General features: G+C 31.9%; 1 protein-coding gene across 6 annotated transcripts in view; it reads left to right on the top strand.

The window, feature by feature from the left end:
* The window catches only part of Calcrl (calcitonin receptor-like), a 101742-nt gene that overhangs the window by 73082 nt on the left and 22660 nt on the right, over positions 1-6000 (top strand). The window lies entirely within an intron of this gene.

The following is a 6000-nucleotide window of genomic DNA, read 5'->3' on the forward strand; positions in this document are numbered from 1 at the left end:
ATATATAGAAAGGAAATTGATGAAATAACACTAATTTTACAAAATCTGTGCATATATAAGAATGAAGTAAGGGAATAAGAAGGAGCCCCCGTATTAAATAAAATTGAGATCTATTTTTCATAAACAACTATCAAATATTGTAGGCCTTATTTTTGAGTATTCAACTTTTTGGTCAGTTTTTCTATCAGTACAGGTGTCCATTATATGAACTAAAATTTGGAGTGAATAACGGTAATAACATTTAATATCTATTAAAAATATAATTTAACTATATTACACTTAAGTTACTTTTCTAGTTTGGAGGATCATCATTAAAAACACTAAATTGTACTTTCAAACTTACTCATAATTTACTCCTTTCATTGGAGGGAAAAGTGGAAAGTAGGTTCTGTTTGCCTTAGTCAACCAATTAACACGTGATTTTTTAAATGTATTATACCACAAATTCCAAAGCACGCATCCATTACAACTATATTTTAACATGGTTTTCATAATTTTGATCAGCACTAGTAATTATAGAATGCAGAATCTTGTGTCAGTAGCTGAATTTCATTATATCTTTACCACCATTGTAGTCAGTACTGATCGCTCCTCTTCCTTCTCCTTTGCTTCTTCCCTTGCATTATAAGCATCAGTAATCATCTTGATGTTTTAGAGCTTCCAAACTATCTGGATTAATAGTGCATCAAGATATTCTAAATTTAGAAATGATCAGACACTCAGATTTTTGATACATATGTAATGCATAGTAGTATCAGCTTTTAACTCATTTGTCCATCTGTTATTTGAAATACATTGAATAATCAGCCAGCCAGTTAATAATTATTCTTCCTCGGTTCAAGATAATGGGATCTAGTGATTGCATCATATTCTTCCATATTTTTTATTTGGGTCAATCTACAAGATACTTTTTAATAGCATTGTGTAGACAACGCTACAATCTGACCAAAGAACTCTGCTCTGAGTAAAGGTAATTAAAAATTTGTGCATGTGTGTAAAAAGGACGTCAAACTTAGAACATTTATACAGAAATATAGAAAATGTCTCTTAAAGATTGAATTTACTGTTTTATACTTTATAAATTACTAAATGTTCCTTGGTCATAATAACCTTCCAACTCTTGGTCACTGTCTTCATAACTAGTTATGTGACGTCAACTGCTTATGAAAGCTCACTAAAATTTGTGTTTTTGCTTTTGAGTGAAGTTAGCTTATCAAAGACTATAAAATTAATGGTATATTTAAAGTGGGAAAACTGCATTATGATTTTTTATTACATTAAAATATCTGTTCTAAAGAATGGAAATTTACAATGATAAACTACTTGTGCTAACTGATGAAGTAAAATAATAAAATTGGTGTTAATAAATTTAGGAAAAATAGCAGTAAAGTTGAGTTAGTATTTCATTTAGTAAATTTAAAGACACAATATCTAATTAAAATGTCAAATTCTCACTTAGTATAGCAAAGTACCACACGGTTTAAAATGTAGCTCAGATTTTTATTTATTCCTCATTATTTATTTCAAATTCCTTATTCCTATTCCTTCATTTCAAATTCTTTACAACTAAAAAATATAGTTTTTAAGTTTGAAAACATGTCTCGCTTGAGACTGCTACATTGAATGATGCAACACTTTGCCCCAAAGTCTATGCAGTACGTGGAGCTCAGATCTTTTAGTTTATGAGAATTCCATGCTTATCAACCTTATGAATGAATCAACAGAATTAATTAATTTCAGTGGACCTAAAGGTAGCTAAGATTTGTTTTTAACATGAAGACACTTTGTTCTATGTATGAGTGTAAGTAGATTAACCTATACCTCAATGGCATAAAATCAACACCTTAAGGGTTGGAAGAATACGAATCTTGGGCAAAAAGTTACAAGTGTTAAATATTACAACTTTAGGAAGAAGAATACAATCCTTAAAAATTTAAAAGTAGAACTCCTGTAGGGTCCGGCAGTCCATCTGCTGGATCTGCACCCACAGGAAGTGAAATTATCCCGTGGAAGAGACATCTGCACTGCTGCCTCCACTGCGGCGCTGTCCACAGCAGCGAGGAACTGGAAGTAATCGAAACGTTCACCAGCTTTGGAATGGGCAGAGAATGTAGTACAGATGCACAAAGGAACAGTATTCATCCTTAAAAAGATGAAAATCCTGTCATTTTCAGCAACACCATAGATGGAAATTAAAGTGAAATAAACCAGACACAGAAAGGCTGATCTCCCATGATGCCATTCATATGTGGAATCGAAAAATGGAGCTCCTAAAAATTGAGAGTAGAATGGGAGCTGCCATAGCTGGAGAGCTCAGGAAGGTGGAGGGATGGAGACAGGTCGATGACTGGGTGCTAAGATACAGTTAAGTAGGAGCAAGGGCTGCTGGAGTGCTGTGCACCTTAGGGAGGCTTCAGATAACAGGTATGTACTGTACGTTTTAAAAATTAGAAGAAAGGATTTATAATTTTAACCATGTAGAAATGAGAAATGTTTGAGGAGATAAATGTATTTACCCTAATTTAAACATTATCATATATATATATGTTTTCATACATTGCATATTGTTATCTCTATTTTTTATTTTTTAATTTTTAAAAAATTTTTTAATTTTAGAAAATAAAAGGAGAACATATATATATATTTTTAAAGAGTATATACTTCCCCATTGACATGTACCATTTATATTTTTTGTATTCATCTGTTAACTTAAATAAACAAACAAGCTGACAAACTAAAGTTCTGAAAAAAACCTGCACCTAAATTTGCAATTAAAAATGAATATTATAAGCATGTTACTAGTTTTTAAATAAACATATATAAACACAACTATACATCTAACATTTATGAAGCAATTTCATAGTTTTTCTCCTTATTTCATAAACATTGTTATAATTTTAAGCAGTGTATTTTAACTGTTTTTATATAACATTATATAGTTGGTGTCGTAGGTGTCTCTAAATAGGTTTTAAAACAACCACATAAGTAGGAAAATGATGTTGCATTTAATAGGTATATAAAAGTGTATTAAATAAAGCCGCAGTTTTTGAACATTAACTTTATTTCCACTTTTTCTATTAATAAAAAATACTGCCATGAATATTCTTAGCCATTAGATTTCTCATAGTTTACAATACTTTTTTAGGCTGTATTCCAGAGTCATAGAAGTCTGGAATGAGTTTGGTCAAAGGGTATGTGTTTTTTTTTAATGGATTTTTAAAATACATCATCTTAAAAGTATCTCAAAACTAGTGTATTAGAAATAAATTCATTATATCTTCCTCCTCCAAGTCTAAACCTGGGTTTCTTCCATAGTTTCCAATCTTTGATTCTGATACCATTAGCAATCAAGATGTCTTCATCAAAAGTTTGGGAATAATCTGTGATGATTTTCCTTTTGCCTTCACAGAATTCTTTGCCTATACCTCCAAAGTCCCTCCCATCCATTCACTTTGCTTTTCTCTGTCCTATCTGGCTTTAGTAAATGTATTGCCTTCATTCAGTTCTAACCAATGCATCCAGAACAGTAAGTTCAAAGATTCAGATCAAAGGTAGATCTAATTTTCTCATCCTTTGCTTAAAAATTTTGCATTTCCTATGTAGTTTTTATAAAATCAAAATCATTAACATCCTCCTGTCTCCTTCCTAGACTACTTAACTGGATTCATTTCTCAGCGCTAAACCAAAGCATCATTTGCTCAGTGAATTATTTTCGAATTCCTCATTGTAGTATTTCTGAAATTAAAACCAATTAGAGTGGGCATGGGGTAATCTTTAAATAACATTTTTAGACCACTATTTCTGCAAATTAAAAACTATTTGCAGTTGAAACTCTTCAGATTAAACGATCTCTTTTTATTTTGCGTACAATAAGCCAAAAAAACCAAGCTCATTACATTTCTGGAGGAAAGGCTTTCATACCTGTAATAAGCACTGATTGGCATATTAGACCAATAGGGTTTTCAAAAATTAAAGAGCAGCATTTGTAGTTTTTGACACACCACTTTTATGCAGAAAATTGTGTGATCTTTGTATTGAAAAATAAACATTGAAAAATAAACATTATAAGAACATTTTTAAGCCAAACAATATGTCAGAAAAAGCAATAGTTACATAAAACAGATAAAAGTAATAAGAATTTACTTATTAACATAAGATACCATGCGATTTACTCCATACTTGAATTCATATTCAAGAATTTTTAGTCTTTAAATTTCGACATTTCTTATTTATAGTCTCCAGATCTGTCCACTGAAACGGGAAAATCTCTGTGACTAATGGAAAGCACGTCACATAGCTCAGGGAAGCAAAAACTATTTCTTTGATGGTGGTATTTCTTTACATACCCTCAGGCTTCTCATAGTATCTTGCACATAGTAAGTGATGAATAAATTTTTGAGGAATGAAGACATGGACTGTCATTAAAAGTTATTTGTAGGACTGACTTTCTCAAGTCTTATCTGTGACTTTGAATAAAACCTTTGAGTTTGGCCTTTGGTGTCTCCATCAACAAAGAAGTGAATTGGACTAAGACTCTAAAATTCTAATTGGTAAAACAAGATGGGAAACTCCACAGGTCAACTACAGAAAGCCCAGGGCTACCTTAGAACATGCTGACATTGAGTGTCTCATGAAGTCTATTTATGAAAAGTTGTGGGCCCTTGAAATTATTACACTTGCTCCATCTCATCTGGAAACCATTCCTAGAGGTATGAATGTTCCATAGAAAATTTTGTGTATTAAAAAAATCTCTCTGCTTCTTAATCCAGTTCCTCACAGTAGTCATCCTGGTTAATCTTTGGTAGAGAAAAATAATTTTCCCTTTTGGTAATTGAAAGTCACTCATCCACACTAATAAAAACTAAGAACTAAACAAAATGTAGACTTAGGGTACTGTTCGTTATTTTTTTTAAAAAAAAAAAAAAAGGGAAGAAAGAAGTCCACTTTTCATCCATGCTTTAAATTAGAAGCAGGGAACATGAAACGCTGTTGACCAGATAGACTTGTTTTATATTAGGGCCAATTAAAGGAAAGAGCCAGAGCAGGAGATAAAAAAGAAAGAGAACAGAAAGGGAGGGAAAGAGAGACATAACTTTGGGGTTTGCCAAGCCCTGAGAGGCAATGACTCGCGCTCATAATAATCCTTGGAAAAACAAAGCACAACCCTTTAGATAAAAAATAAATAAACTTTACCGGAATTAGTTACAATTCATGTTTTAATTACTGCTTAAAAAAATGAAAGCATAGCAACCCTTCCTCCTATTTTCAATTAAGAGAAAAGGATTAATCTTCTTGCATTTAAAAGAGAGCATGTAACATCCTTCTAACTTGTAGGAGAAAAAAATTCCCTCTCTCTCTCTCTCTCTCTCTCTCTCTCTCTCTCTCTCTCTCTCTCTCTCTCTCTGCCCTTGCTCACCCTTCTCTCCTGTCTCTCTTCTTCTTTTCTTCTTAAAACTTTTTGAAGGGACATCTTTGCTGACATTTCAGATACTAATTCCAAACAATTTTAAGGGCAAGTTGTAAGTTTCAAACTATAGATAATGATATGTTTTGGAGGTCTTTACAATGGCTCTGTATTAAAAATTCAGCCAAAAAAATATAGCCACTTGGTAATCCAACACATTCTCAAATTGCTAAAATAACATTTTACTGCCTTTATTTATGTTTTCAAGACAGATAACCCAAATTCTCTCCATTTTTCTTAGACTGAATCTAAATATGTTTAATCAATATTGGGATTTTTTTCTCCATTTTTAAAAAATAAAAGCAAGTATTCACCTAAATCATTTATTTAAAGCCTGGCAATTTTGCACTGTAAGTGGTCTGACGAAGGCTAGACTCAAAATTAATCATCTACTATTCCGTGAAGAGCAGGCCAGTCAGTGCCTCCCTACCATCACATCTTTCTTTCTTTCTTTCTTTCTTTCTTTCTTTCTTTCTTTCTTTCTTTCTTTCTTTCTTTCTTTCTTTCTTTTTTCTTTCTTTCTTTCTTTCTTTCTT

Source organism: Chinchilla lanigera, unplaced genomic scaffold (genome assembly GCF_000276665.1).
Source record: "Chinchilla lanigera isolate Chin_1 unplaced genomic scaffold, ChiLan1.0 scaffold00002, whole genome shotgun sequence".
Classification (NCBI taxonomy): Eukaryota; Metazoa; Chordata; class Mammalia; order Rodentia; family Chinchillidae; genus Chinchilla; species Chinchilla lanigera.